Source organism: Cupressus sempervirens, chromosome 11, assembly GCF_028749045.1.
Source record: "Cupressus sempervirens isolate cs-2001-9-10 chromosome 11, ASM2874904v1, whole genome shotgun sequence".
Classification (NCBI taxonomy): Eukaryota; Viridiplantae; Streptophyta; class Pinopsida; order Cupressales; family Cupressaceae; genus Cupressus; species Cupressus sempervirens.
In genome coordinates, this window is record NC_143128.1 from 256,650,873 (window position 1) to 256,667,136 (window position 16,264).

The window sequence follows — 16,264 nt, forward strand, 5'->3', positions numbered from 1 at the left end:
TGATAGGAGCAATAATGATCTAATGGGTCCTTGTATTTTACAGCGCTAAGATTCATTAAAGTTGTCAGAGCTCGATATCTTGCTATCATAAAATTCCAACATCTCGCTATTAACAAAGTAGTGAGGCACCATAAAATCAACAGCCGATGGGACCTCTAATAACATGGGATGATGACTAGGACTAAAGTAAAGTCTTATGGGGTGCCAACTATGCAGAATTTCATACTTCATCAATACTCTAGACCCATGCCCCATTGATCAAATGTGAGAGCGATCATGAGCATCAGATTAAAATGGAATCAACAGTCCTTGCTATCTCACGTTGGAAAGTTGCATGTTGTTTAAGCTATGCGACATAGCGAGTATGGGTCCCACAACTTTTCAGAAAGCTTTATGCAGCTTCCCCACCTTTGATTCGATCTTAGATCAATGACCATCATCTTATCACCATGAAGAGTCACTAGGAAGATACGTATAGCGACATAGAAAATAAGGGTCCACCACCATCTTTCTAAGCAAGTACAGTAACATATCATCTGCTAGATTAAGAGCAGATCAATGGTTGTCACTGCTTCGCTATGGAAAGGTGCTTGTTCTTTATGCATAGCGAAGTAGCGACCTACTGACATGTGTCCTTAATTGCTAGTGGGTCCAAACAGAAGCACCATCAAGGAATATATGTGGAAAATTTTCATTGGATCAATTGACCAACTTGTCAAGTGCAATGTCTAGTTGTTTTTCTTCGTATCCCATGATCGTAGGATTTTTGAAGATCAATGACATAGCTTTAAATGTAGAATATGGTACCACTTGGTGTATTAATTAGACATGAAAGCATCACATGTGAGAAAAAACACAATATAACATAGAAGATTTCATCAGTTTCACCTTACGTCAGCAAAGATTCTAAGCTATTCCTGAGTAGAAGCAATTATTGAAGGAAATCGTGCTGAAGTTTGGCAAAATTTGTGAACTAGTCTATTCACAAAAAGTTTGCAAAAATATAGAGGAAAACAAAGATAGAATTCAAGTAAGTAGTATTACAATAATCTTTGTAGGTTTTTTAGTTCTGGAAAATATAATCAAAGATTCCTTCGAAGAAGGGATTTTCAGGTCAAATAAACTATTTGGATAGAAATGTGCATGATGACTTGCTTGAGTTGTTGCTGGAGTCTACTATAGAGACAACATAAGTTAAAAGGTTAACCTCATTAAACCCTAGGTTGAGGATAGCTGATGGATTATATGATAAGGGTAATTGGGTCCAAGATGCTCAAACCTCACAAACTGGTTTGAATTTGTTCAAGAAATGGTTTGCAGAAAGAAAATTGTATACCCCACATGCCAATATATGGAATTTTAACCTGGCAAAATAGTTGTTCCTAGTGTATTAATGGATTATGACCTCCTTGAGGCTGTGGCAAAGAATTATGATCAAGCCACAAGGGTAGTGAGAAGAGTAGATGGTGAAATTTTAATCACCATCAACCCAAAAGAGATTAGGGAAGTTTTTCGCTTGGGACCTCTCACTAGGTATCATGTGCCCATTAATTTGATAGAGTTAGAAAAACAGTATATGTCAGAAATGGATGTAGTTAGACAAGGTGCACTAAAGGCCCACATAGGTAGAATTGAAAACCTACCAGCAATAACATCATCCTCTAAAGAACCTTTCAAGAAATCATGTTTCAATGCTAGGGTAGTAGATATATACAGAACTGTGTGAAAAGTTTTTGGAGAGGATGTAGAAGATTTTATCCCTGTGAGCTTCATGTATATGATCACTCAAATTTAATATTTTGGTGTAGAGATAATTTTTTATTTTTTTTCATACCTGGTTAATGAAATTCACATTGGATTGGTGGGGATTGCAAAGGGAAAAGGGAGAAGGTTTGGGGCCAATATTCCCTATTGATGCACATGTTTTTGTTTAAAGGGTGTACATACTTTGGTAAGGAAATAGTTCTGAATACAGAACAGGAGGGGGAAGCACTACTAGTTCAATTATGGAGTTTAGATATGACTTGGGAAGTAGGAAATGCTAGTTTTGTTAGATTTGACAGATACTTTGCTTCCAAGTTAAGATTCCTCATATTGAGTGACAAGCCCAGAATTCCTAAGGCACTAATGCTTCTTGTCAGACCTATGGAGGAACCCCATAATCTAAAAGTTTCACATAATTGGGGAGATATCATCCCATATCTAGTCTCAATTGTCATTAGAGTTTATGGATTCAAAGGGACACCCCATGTACTACCTTATCAGGTGCCTTTAAAGGTAGGAGTAGCTAAATTCTTGTGGCAGTTGGGAGGAGTGGAGGAGACCTTTTTGCATAAAAGGGGAACATGATCAATTTTTCCTACTTGCACTCTAGCTCACCAGTTTGTAATAACTAAGGAAGGGTGGGTCTTTCTCTACAAATTTTTGGATCAATATAAAATGGTAGTATCTCACCCTCATTTTTGTGATGCTGAAGGTTTCTTTAATTCAACTCTTGGACATAGGATCAAGCTTCGTCTAGTTAATCATGAATTTTATTTCCCTGAAGATGTAATAAGGAATGATGAAATGTCCCTTTACTATTTTTGTATGATATTTCATGCCTCTAATCAGATTTTCAACATCAAACAACTAATATCACAAAGATCCACCAAATTTCTCAAGAAACCCCAAATCAGGTATGCCAGAAATAGTGCCAAAAGCTTCACAACTTCATAAATTATTAATAAATCTGAAAATGGATATTTTTACAGAAATTTCAACAGCATAACAGCCTACAAAATGAAATTTTCAGATCCGTATAGCCTTTACACAACAGTTCACAAATGTAGGACAAAAACTATGCTCATCAGGCTCCTGAAATTAACACAAAAATGTCTGAAAATACCACAAAAACACTAATAATCTATCTCAAAAGTTTAATCATGTCCAAATACATATATTCAGCTCTATTTTAATATTTAAAAGTCTGATATACAGCAGCAACCCAAACTGATATGAAATACTCAACTGAAAACACCAAACTCATACAAAAAACACACCCGAAAACCCACAAATCTGCACTGTTCAGCACAAAGGAAAACTCTGTATGAGCATGCACATGGAATGGCTTCAAACTCCCATCCTTACCCTTCCTAGAAACCTACAAACTCCCATTCTTGGGTCTCCCTAGAAACCTGCAAACTCCCGTTCTTGGGTCTCCTTCTCCACAGGTTTGGCAGCCTCTGAAGAATAACAAAGAATGAGCAAAAATCAAGTTCTGGAATGAGCCCAAAATGCCTCCAAACCCCTTAAAAGAGGGCATAACCATAACTCACATCCAAGAGAGGTTAATGAAACATATTTTAATAATAATTTTCATTTATTAGTCCAACGGTTTCCAAAGATTAACCCCCTTTTTCTGAAACTTCACTTTCTTGGGCCTGCCTGCCTTAGCAAAGATTATTATTATTTTTAATTATTTGAAAAGGGGACATGACAAGTCCTCCCCTCCCAAACATTTCTTGTTCTCAAGCAATGGCTGAGAAATAAACCAATCAATCCACTTGGATCCCAAATGTAGTCATGAACTATACTACTACCAATTAACAAAGGCTCCTGCAATATCCTTTGCAATATGACCAAGAGGAATCCATAATCAAACTGACAATTATAGCTCAACCAAACTCCATAATCACCACTACCACAGTCAAAAACCCATGAGACATAAACTCTTAGAACATCAAAACCCAAGTAAAGTGGACAAATCAAACTACCAACACAGTAAATACCATCAATGCATCCCACTAGCCTATACAGAATGTACAATCCAACTCTGCAACAATAGTGAACACTCTCGAATGAAACTGTACCAAGTATGGAGAATCCACACACTATACAACTCCTGCAGTCAACACAACTGTGCAAATCACCGGCCACTATCTCATAACCATAACTCCCATGCACTGCTGATGGCGAAAAGACATTACAAGATAAAGAGTAAGAAATGGAATCCAAACCAAATTTTCCTGCCATCAACTCCTCAAAACAAGGATCAAATGCTAACTGATGTACATACCCTACAATATAATGTTGATTAAAAAAACCAACCTCAGTCAACAACTCACCATGAACAAGTGATACAACCCACTGTGACTGATCACTAGCTAAGTCAAGAGATGTCATAGCCAAAGGAGTAGAATCAATAACAACACCCACTGAAGCATCACTCCAAAACTCCTACTCTAAGTCATGTATTATCAAGCTATCAACTGTAGGACCTATCACCATGTCGTGCCCATCACAACTCTTATCTTGAGGTATCAAACTATCCCATAACTGATGATAAGCACTAGGAACCAAAGTACATCTCTGTATCATCATCTCATCAACATGGTCATCAAAGGTGAATTGATGAGCATACCTCACAATGTAATGTTGATAAAATGTGCCAATCTCAGTCAGTGGCTTAGACTGCAATCCAGATGTAACTAACTACAATTGATCACTAACCAAGTTGGAACTGACTACTACCTCTGAAGACATCGCCAAGGGAGTAGTATTACTAGCAAGAACCATGTCAACTGTTGGCTCACCAACATCACACATGGTCTTTGATACATCATCTCTAGTCTTCGTGCCATTAGTACTAGAGGTCACCACCATGTCAGGCATACAACAATCTGCTACAACACCCAACTCAACTAAACCTGACTCTAGTGGGAATGAACCTGATATGCCAATGTTAGTATCAAGGATGGATGCATCCCCATCTCCATTGTCTCTGACAATCTCGGCCATGGACATCCTCGAATCACCAAACACCATAGCTTGTGACTATATAGAATCAGGTAAAGACTGTAGTCTCTCTAACTCCATGGTCACCTTAGGCAAATGAAACTGTGACTCCTTGAAAGCCAACTGTGTACTCTCAAGAATCTCAAAAGTCACCTTAAGCTGCTAAGTAAGCTCACTCACCTCATCTTCCTTGGCCAACAATGCATCATATGCTATACTACCCTACTCCATAAAATAATCTTTGTCAGCTACCAACTACATATAATCCTATCTCAAAATCTGGATAGCCTCCCATAAAGAATGGAACTCTATCAAGGAAAGATAACTGCCTCCCTTCTCATCACTAGTAGGAGAACCCCATCCATAAACTGCTAACAACTGACGAGCAGCATCAAAATGCTGGCAAGTGATAGCAATGTCTCAGTCACTAACTCTCAATTGATTAGACACATGATGGCATTGCCTTGACTATCTCCTACAAACCTCCTCTGATGCACTGTCTAAAGGAGTATCCTCAAAGTTACTAGTCCCTAGAGTATTACCATCCATATCCTGTGAATCAAATCTAAAGCTCATATCAACATATAGAGTATCAAAAACATTAGCAATGCTATCCAACTCCTCTATACCCAAGGAAACTAAGTCTTCAAAACTGCCCACTGCATCCTCCTAGATGTCATCAATGCCAATATGATCCTGGGACTCATCTATACACACTACCAAATATGAAATATCATCAACACATTCTAGCAAGTATGGTCGACTGGATATATGAACAAAGCCCAACATCGGTGTATAAAAACTAATACCAACATCAGACAAGATACTGGCACAAGAAAAGACAACATTGTGTAATCTATTAATCAAATCCATGATAGCACCCAAACAAACACTGCTACCAAAAAGTGTTAAAGATCTCCAGTCAAATGAATCCCAAATGCCAATATAACAATCTCGAGTCCATATCCGTAAACTAGAATCAATTGGTAACTCAAGCAAACTCCTCACCTAAGTAATATGACTAATACCAACTAACTCCACATACCTGTCATGATGAGATAATGAAGTCACAATAATATCTTTGTTCACCTTCAGCTGGCTGGACAAATCATGTGAAGTACTACCAGCCTCAACCTCATGTGATGAAGCATCTAATTATGCCTAGTACTCTTTCTCAGCAAAGTCATGAATGCTCAATGTCTACTCATCTCTACTAGGTATCTCACCATCCTGCACAACAACATCCTCATAATCATCATCTAAACCCACTACACTGTAGTCACTGCCTGTTGTAACTATACCATCCTGAATACTTGTGGCATCACCCTTTGACGACCTATAAAAAATTGTCTCAATTTGAGTATCAAGTTGATCATTACTATCAATCTGTGTAATATCCTTTCCCACCACCTCCTGTGGCATAGTAGAATCTGAGACCTCTACCTGGCTATCAACTAGTTTCTCAAACTCCTCATGCAAGTTCTTGGGAATTGTGTCATCTATCCTATGAGAAAATTGGCCAAATAGAAATTCAGTCAACTTATCCACCTTAGCTGGGTCAGAAAACATGTCATTCATTATACGATGGTGCTCAACCAACTGTTCAGACATGTCATGGCTTATTTTCATAAGTTTATCTCGAATGTCTAAATAACCATCCTTTCTACTGTTTTGACTCTGGATATCAATTGTCCAAGATCGTGTCCTCTGAGACTCTGTACTATACTTGTCCATTCTAGATAAAGTAGAGTGTAACCCCAATAGGATATAACTTCTTCAAACACCAAGAACTAACATGCAAATGATTAGAAGTAGCATGCAACCATAGATTTTGACATGCAACTGATTAGAAGCAACATGCAACCACCAAATTCACCAAGAACTAACATGAAAATGATCAGAAGTAGCATGCAACCATAGATTTTGACATGCAATACTTGGGTAGTTGTCAAAACTGACATGCAAGATCTGGGTAGTTGTCAAAACTGACATGCAAGATCTGGGTAGTTGTCAAAACTGACATGCAAGGTCTGGGTAGTTGTCAAAACTGACATGCAAGATCTGGGTAGTGTCAAAACTAACATGCAAGATCTGGGTAGTTGTCAAAACTGACAGGCAAGATTTGGGTAGTTGTCAAAACTGACATGCAAGATCTGGGTAGTTGTCAAAACTGACATGCAAGATCTGGGTAGTTGTCGAAACTGACATGCAAACTTCTACAAACCCTCAGGCTGGCAAGATCATGGCTCTGATACCACTGAAATTTCCCTTTACTAGTTTTTTATGATATTTCATGCCTCTAATCAGATTTTCAAGATCAAACAACTAATATCACAAAGATCCACCAAATTTCTCAAGAAAACCCAAATCGGGTATGCCAGAAATAGTGCCAAAAGCTTCACAACTTCACAAATTATTAATAAATCTGAAAATGGATATTTTTATAGAAATTTCAATAGCATAACAGCCTAAAAAATGACATTTCCAGATCCATATAGCCTTTACACAACAGTTCACAAATGTAGGGCAAAAACTATGCTCATTGAGCTCCCGAAATTAACACAAAAATGCCCGAAAACACCACAAAAATACTAATAATATATCTCAAAAGTTTAATCACATCCCAATACATATATTCAGCTCTATTTTAACATTTAAAAGTCTGATATATAGCAGCAACCCAAACTGACATGAAGTACTCAACTGAAAACACCAAACTCATACAAAAAACACACCTGAAAATCCACAAATCTGCACTGTTCAACACAAAGGCAAACTCTGTATGAGCATGCACATGGAATGGCTTCAAACTCCCATCCTTAGCCTTCCTATAAACTTGCAAACTCCCATTCTTGGGTCTCCCTAGAAACCTGCAAACTCCCGTTCTTGGGTCTCCTTCTCCATAAGTTTGGCAACCTCTGAAGAATAACAAAGAATGAGCAAAAATCAAGTTCTGGAATGAGCCCAAAATGCCTCCAAACCCCTTAAAAGAGGGCATAACCATAAATCACATCCAAGAGAGGTTAATGAAACATATTTTAATAATAATTTTCAATTATTAGTTCAACGGTTTCCAAAGATTAACCCCTTTTTTCCGAAACTTCACTTTCTTGAGCCTGCTTGCCTTAGCAAAGATTATTATTATTTTTAATTATTTGAAAAGGGGACATGAAAAATGAGTACTCTCTACAGGATCAAGAAACAAAGAAAGAAAAGTGGAAGGTTTTTTCAAAAATTTTGGATTTTATTAATTGTTTTGACAAAGATTACAACCCTCTTGATAATGTTGTAACTACTGCAGATATGATAAATAAACTTATGAATACATTCCCTAAAATAATGGAGGTAATGAATGAGAAGAAACAACATTTCATTGATTCTTTTCCAGAAAAATCTAGGGAATTAATGAGGAAATTAGGTTTCACTCCAAGCATAGGGGTAGGCCCACTAGTTGTGCAAAAGAGGATAGGATATACTATCATTTAGGATCAGAGGCCCATTGTAAATAAAGGAAAGTAGATAATTGAATCTAGTAGTGCTGCTTCTAAAGAAAGGCCCCCTGAACCCTCTCCCAAGAGAAGAAAAATAATAAGGGAAGAGGAATCACATGATGAAGGTTACTCACCTTCTCAAACTCCTATGAGAATTGAGGAGGAGCAGCTCACCAATGAGAAAATTGAACAAATTGGATCATAAGGAGGAGTTTTTGTTACCCAGGTAGAAATTGATGAAGGGAACCCCCAGGAGCCTCCTCTGCCAAGTTTTGAATTAACTATAGAAAATTTTGGGGGAAGGGAATTAGACCCTATTTTGGAACAAGCCAGTCAGCAATTTTTGTCTGATAATAGTTTTGTAAAATCTAGGGCTTCCCATCAGTTTGTGTGGAGGGAAAACATGCACATTTTTGAGAAAAGATGTAGGAATATGAAAGAAGAGCATCCAAAAATGGATGAAGCCTCCATCTAAAATCAAATAAAGGAACAAATGATACAAGAGTTCCAGAATATAACCCCTGAAGAGGGGAGATGGATGGTAAAAGTTGCAAATATTTTATTATTGCCCAATTGGGACATTGTTGATGCCTTAATTTTTAATTTTGTGTCAAATAATCTAGGATTACAAGATCCAGATAAAAAGGAATTCTTGGGAACAACATTCAGTAATGACCAAGTTGCTCTTGTTATGTGGTCATTAAGAAGAGGATCTAGGACTACTCCATCACAGCTTGATGATTCAGGACTAATAGGGAGTATTATTGTGAGGAGAGTTGCTGATACTTCACATGTACAGGCGGCCCACATGAATGTGGATTATTCTCAATTTTCCTTGGCCACTACAGAAAAGGAAGAAAAGGAAATGATTGAGTTGTAGAGCAAGTATGAAACAGTGGTGGATGCCTACAATAAAGAAGTAAAAAAGAGAATTGAGCTTGAGAACAAGCTATTGGGAAGGACCACTAGACCAAGAATAACATACCCTCACCCCCCAGTTGAACCTTTCAAATCCACCCCCCTCATAGAAATACCAGATACACCCAAAAAGCCACAATACTACACTGCTGAGGATTTTGAAGAAGAAAAAGGCAAACTGTGGGCCCTACATGTAGAATTGGAATCCAAATATGAAGATAAAATAAGAAAAGCTCTCACATATTTGGGGGACAAAGTTGAATGGCCACTAATTTATGATTAGTTGGCTAGGGTGATTAGTATCTGGGAGGATTTGAAAGCTAATGATGAGGCTCTAATGCATATTGTGAATAAATGGGTAAGAAGGGAGAAAGAAATAACATTTTTGTGTTTCTCTGTTATAGATGATTCTTTTGATCAAATTGAAAAAACATTTGATATTGTTTCTGATCTTGCTAACTTTGATAATAAAAGGATTCATTTACAAAAAGTAGTAGTAGGCTACTTGAAAAAGTAAAGAGCCAAAAATTCAATTTGTTTCCTCATGCCCTAGATAAAAAGAATAATTTGAAAAGCAAAGAAAAATGGGCAAAGGAACTTGATGATTTATTCTATTTAAGAATGAATCAAGTCATTAATGAATCAAGGCATGCATGGTGGGCTGCCAGAACAGAATAAATGGTGAATGCCCAAATATTCTTTGGTTCTTTAAAACAAGAATTTGTTACCATTAATAAGGATGTTGAATATGTGCTGAAAAGAAAGAGGGATATTTTGTAGTTCAATTGGCTAGATGACACATTATTTGACTAGTAGATGGTAGATATGGCTCCCGGTGAATAGTTTGATGAAGATAAAAATGATAGTGATGAAATGCATGGTGAGGAGATCCAAATCATTGACCTTGTCACTACTCAGACCCAACTGGAAGAGGAAGACAAGTATAATCTATTACCTTCCGTTGCAGACCCAAGACCACAGGATGTCGATACAACTAAAGAAAGGGAAAAGGTAGAAGTTACTCCCACCATATAGGATAAAGATGCAGAAAGCACACAGGTGGAGGTTGATGTGCCATCATCGGAACAAACTTCATCATTGGTTAATATGGCTATTGTATATGAGGGAGGATCAGAATAGTAACCAACTCAGCTACATTAGAGCATGTGACAAAAGGGCCCACAAAAGGAATGTTTGATGTAAAATTTTTGATGTTACTCACTTTTTTGTCATCTTGTGATAAGTGTATGTAAATGTTTCTTGTAAAAGACACCTATCACTTTCTCTTAGCTTGAAGCTTATTGCATCTCACACTATTTAAGTGAGATTCCAAGGTTAAAGAGTGGCCCAAATTCTATTTTTCTAAGTGATATGCTTAGTCTGTCTTTGGTCCAATGTTTTGAAAGAAAGTTTGTGATGTATTTGCTCTATCATTTCTTTGAGATTACATGAATATAGAATGATATGTGTTTCTTTCTAAAGGTCATTTTGAGTCTATTGTAAATTGTATACCGTTTTCAAGGAAAATGAATACAAATTTTGAACTGTCCCCTTATCAGTTCTTTCTAAACTTTGTCTCCTTTTGATTACTTGGTTATCTTGATGTTGTATAGGTAAAGGCCTATGCAATTGAATACAATCCAGTTAAGTTGTATATCTTTTTATCACTGCTATTAATTCAATGGATTAAGTAAAAGCTTTGGTGAATGTGATAAGGTTGCTATAGTAGTGGAAAGGGTTTTGAATGATAAATTTTGATAAGAATTGTTGATAAAATTTGTTGTAAGGCAACAAATTAGATCTAAGGATTTGATGTAGACTTTGAACCCCAATGGATTAGGCATTGATCAAATTTGATCCAGCTGAAAGAGGAGTATGCCACAAATGGTTGTCAAAAATGCAGAATTAAATCAATTTTACTTTTGTTTCCTATAGATCTTAAAAGTTGGCCTATACTTGTGTTCATGGAATGTTTTAGCTTTATTTAGCCACTATTGTTGAGAACATCTGCAGATCTATAGAAGAATTTTTGGCCATATCTGTTATATGCGATGTGTTTATCAAGTTATCAAGAATTGTGTATGTATTCAAGGATTTGAGATGAGAATCGAAATGAAACTAGAAATAATCCTCATACAATTTTCCCAGTCTTGAATCATCCCTAGGTATACCCACCCTAGTTTTTCAAAGCCATAAGAGTAGAAAACCACCTTTGGTTTTGTTGAAGTTGGGCCCAAATGCTTTGCACATGGAATTGTTAACAAGAATTGGCTAGTCTTTAGATTGTATGAGTACTGTCATCTTGGTATTAAGCATTTTTCTACTTAGTAGTTTTAGTCCATTTTAAAACACCAACACATCCAATACTATAATTCCTTTCAAAGTCATGGAAGCCATGGTTTTACAAGTAGAAACCAAACAAGGTAGATATAGAGGCATGGATGCTAGGGAGATACCTATTATAGGTATAATTAATGCTTTACCTTTCAAGTTAGTAGCTTACCCTGATGTAGAATTAACCATGCCAGTCCTTGTGGTTATCATCCCTCCCCACTATGGAATGTTATTATCTAGAAAATGGACCACAATAATGGGAGGTACTTTACAATTTGATTTTTCATATGATACCTTTCATATAGGAGATAAGGTAGACAGGGTAGATAGGGAGCCAAGTATCAACCATATGATTGGGGATAATATTGATAAGGATTCTACTTATTTCTTAGATATTGAAATAAATGCATTCAAAGAAGAGTTGATTATTCAAGAAGGTGAGAAACTTCTAATTGTAATTTCACATTAAGTGGAGTGTTATATGGATTCATAGATTTTGTGGACTATGTATTTTGATGGGACAAGTTCTAGGGAAGGTTAAGGAGTCAGAGTAGTTTTTGTATCTCTAGAAAAGAACACTTTCAAATATTCATTTACCCTAAATTTTTCATTTACTAATAACATAGTTGAATATGAAGCACTCTTACTAGGATTAAGAGTTGCAACTCATCATGGAATAAAATAGTTGTGTGTTATTGGTGATTATGAATTAGTAGTCTCCCAAGTAAGAGAGACTTATGCATCCAAGAATAAGAGATCAAAGCAGTACATAAATGTTGTATGAGACCAAATTGAATTGTTTAATTCTTTTGGTATCTCTTTGATGAAAAGGAGTTATAATAAGATGGTTGATCTATTAGAAAATGTCACCATTAAGCCTAAGGATGTATAATTTGTTGGGATTTCATAGATTGAAGTACAAAACCAGCCATCAATCCTAGATAATAGATAAAATTGGAAAGTTTTTGAGGATGACAATGATATTCTAAATTTCTTGTCAAATGAGGACAATATCATGGTCGAGAACTTGATTTTAGTGCCTTGATTGAAATGACAGATGGGAAAGAGATAGTTTTTGGCCAAGAAGTTTTGTAGCTGAAAATTAACAAAGTACTCAAGGGATTGGTAGTTTTAGAAAGTATGTTTGAAAACAAAGATAGAGTGAGGTCAGGGGTCAGGGATCACAAGCCACAAGAACGTGAAGAAATAAATCTTGGAACCTCTAAAGCTCCAAAAAAGGTTTACATTGGTCATAATTGTATGCAAGAAATGTGGGCCTCACTCTTCACACACACTTCAACATGATCCTTATATGCAAAATCATCCCGGAATGAACATTGAGTTGTTTATCTGAAATAATTTGGCAAACCAATTTGTTACCTCCTAACTAGATGGATTATGCTATTGCTTTCAAAATGAGAAGCTAGGAACTAGACCTCTAGTATGAAGGATTTAATTAAGCTAGATGAGAATGCAAGATTGATCTAAATGAGATATTCAAATTAATCTATATGTAATGCATATATTAAGCTAAGAATAAAAAGAGCATATTATTATAAATGAATTCATTTTAACAATAGAATGATATTGTAATGTAAGAAAGATAACAAACAATGAGCGTATGAGTATTTACACATAAGTTTGATGAAGAATCAATTCAACCACTTGAAGGCTTCTTAAATAGAATTCCAGAATCAATCAATGGTTAAGATCAATTTGGATGGATAGTCAAGATTAGAATTGAGATTTAGTTGGAATAGAAACTTCCTTGTGCAGATGGAGTTAACTAATTCAGTTCTAAATTTCATGGAGAGTTAACTAATTATCTTTTGAGTGTGAGAAAGAGTTAACTAAATTAATTCCATTTCCAATTCCAGTTCACTCAGAGTTTCCCTTTCTAAACTAAAGAGAGAATTTGCATAGTATATTTAATTTAACAAAAATAGAAAATGACCTCATAAATGCATAATCTTAATTAATTCAATAAATTAAAATGAGGATATATCTTATTAAATCATATACATTTAATTCTCTTATACATTAGCTAAAAATCTAATTTTAATTTAATTAAAGTATGAAGACTTATAATTAAATTAAACTTAATTAATAGGTTTAATGTAGCTAATTTGAGTCAATACTCAAGAATTAAATAAAGAGTGTAATTAATGCAAATTAGGGTTTTCTATTTTTGACCCTTAAATCAAGTAATGATTATTAGAATTTAGAATTGCCTAGTAAAATAGGACTTAGGATTGATCAAAATAGACCAGAATTGGTTTAGCATTAGAATGTGCCAATTTTGGGGTATTACAATAATCTATCTACTAAAATTAGGAAGCATCTAACTGATTTCCTTAGAAAGTATAGACATGTCTTTGTATGGTATTATGATGACCTCAAAGCTTATAGAGAAGACTTGTTTTAGCATGTCATACCACTTAATGAGAATGTCAAACCTTTCAGACAAAAGTAAAGGACAATAAATCCTACTTTAGCTCCCAAAATGTAAGAAGAATTAATGAAGCTAAGGGATGGAGGAATAATCAAGCCAATCAGAAAGTCTAATTGGGTATTAAATTTAGTGCCTATTAGGAAGAAAAATGGAGACATAAGGCTTTGTGTGGATTTCATAAACCTAAACATTGCTTCCTTAAAAGGTAACTATGGTTTGCCTAATATGGAAGCCATGCTACAACAAGTGACTGGTTCAAAATTAATGTCCATGATGGATGGATTTTTAGGATATAACCAAGTTCTTGTAAATGAAAAAGAGTAGTTTAAGATAACCTTTACTACTCCATGGGGCACATATGTATATGTAAGAATGCCATTTAGTTTAATTAATGTAGGAGCAAATTTTTAGAGAGCTATGGATGTAGCTTTTAATGAATACATTGATACGTTTATGGTAGTTTATCAAGATGGCCTTACAACATATTCTAAAAAGGTTGAAGACCACTATAAACACTTGGAGAATTTTTTTATTAAAGCTTTAGAGTATGGAGTCTCTTTGAACCCAAATAAATGCATGTTTGGAATGATAAAAGGAAGATTATTAGATCACATAGTATCAAAAGATGTGGTAAAGATTGACCCTAAAAGAGTAGCTATCATTAAAAAAGTTCCCAAGCCAAAAAATGTAAAAGGAATACAATCATTTTTTGGGCAAGTAAATTTTTTGAGAAGATTTGTTACTATTTTTTTGAGATTAGTAAGCCAATATCTAAAATGCTAAAAAAAGGAGCTATAATTAGTTGGGATGGTGAGCCTTTTGAAGCTTTTCAAGACATCAAGATTGTCATAAAAAATACACCAGTCCTCCGGACTCTTGATTATGCAAAGCCAATGCATATATTTTCCTTTGCATCTTTTCATACTGTGGTAGTAGTTCTATTGCAAAAAAATAAGGAAGGGTATGAGAAACCTATTGAATTTTTTAGTAAGTCCCTTCAACTCATAGAATTGAAATATGAGATAAATGAAAAATAGGCCTATCTTAGTAAAATTTGGAAAAGCCTTTAGATGTTATCTTGTAGGTGCTATTGTTATAAAATTTGTACCAAGTGTAGCTATTAAGGATATTTTCTCTTAGTAGGAAGTATCTAGTAGGAGGTGTAGATAGATTAATAGAATTCAAGAGCTCAACATTGACATCCAAATTACTAAACTGGTGAGGGGTCAAGGATTAGCAAAACTTATGGCCCAATCAAACTTGACTGCCAATCAAATAAACATGGTAGCAGATGATTTAAGGTTAGGTCTATGTGACATGGATCATTGTGAGTGGTACACCAATGTCGTATACTATTTGCAACACATGGAAGCTCCACCCCACCTGATAGACAATGAAAAGATAAGTACAACATTTCATACAATTAGATACATCATTGTTAGAAATGATCTATGGTGGAGGAATTTTGAAGGAGTATTGCTAAAACACATTGATCAGAAAGAATATAAGGAGATACTAAATGAAATGAATTTAGGAGTATGTGGAGGGAACTATATGGCTAAGACTATTGCTCACAAGATAATGAGAGCTAGATTTTGGTGGCCTACTCTTTTCAAGGATGAACAATTTCTTGTTAGAAAATGTGATGCATGTTAGAGTTTCGTAGGTAAGGTAAAGTTTTTTGGATATACCCCTCTGAAACTAGTTGAAGTTCAAGAACCTTTCAGCAATGGGGTATGGACTTCATAGGTGAAATTGCTCCTAAGTCAAGTATTGGTTACTCATGGATCCTGATAGCTACAGATTATTTTACAAAGTTGTTGGAAGCCATTCCTACAAGAAATGTTACCAGCAAAGTAGTGAATAGCTTTCTTTTAAATAATATCATTACAAGGTTTGGATGCCCTCAAAGGATTGTAACTGATAATGCAATGTGCTTTAGATCAAAAGAATTTATAATTTTTTTTAATAAATATGGCATAACTAGGTCAACATCCTCACCTTATCATCCACAAGGAAATGAAAAAGCTAAATCTACCCATAAAAGCTTCTTAAAAGTCAGAAAAAGGACTTTGGATGATACCAAGAAGGCATGGGATTCTAAGCTATAGATGGCAGTGTGGGCTAATAGGGTAACAATAAAGAAAGCAATAGGTGTTGCATCTTTTGATCTTGTATATGGAATCTAGGCTAGAATGCCTCAAAACAACTTAATAGCCCTATACAACTACATTTAGATATATAATGAAGATGTCATTGATGATATTCAAGAAAGAAAGAATGAGTTCATAGG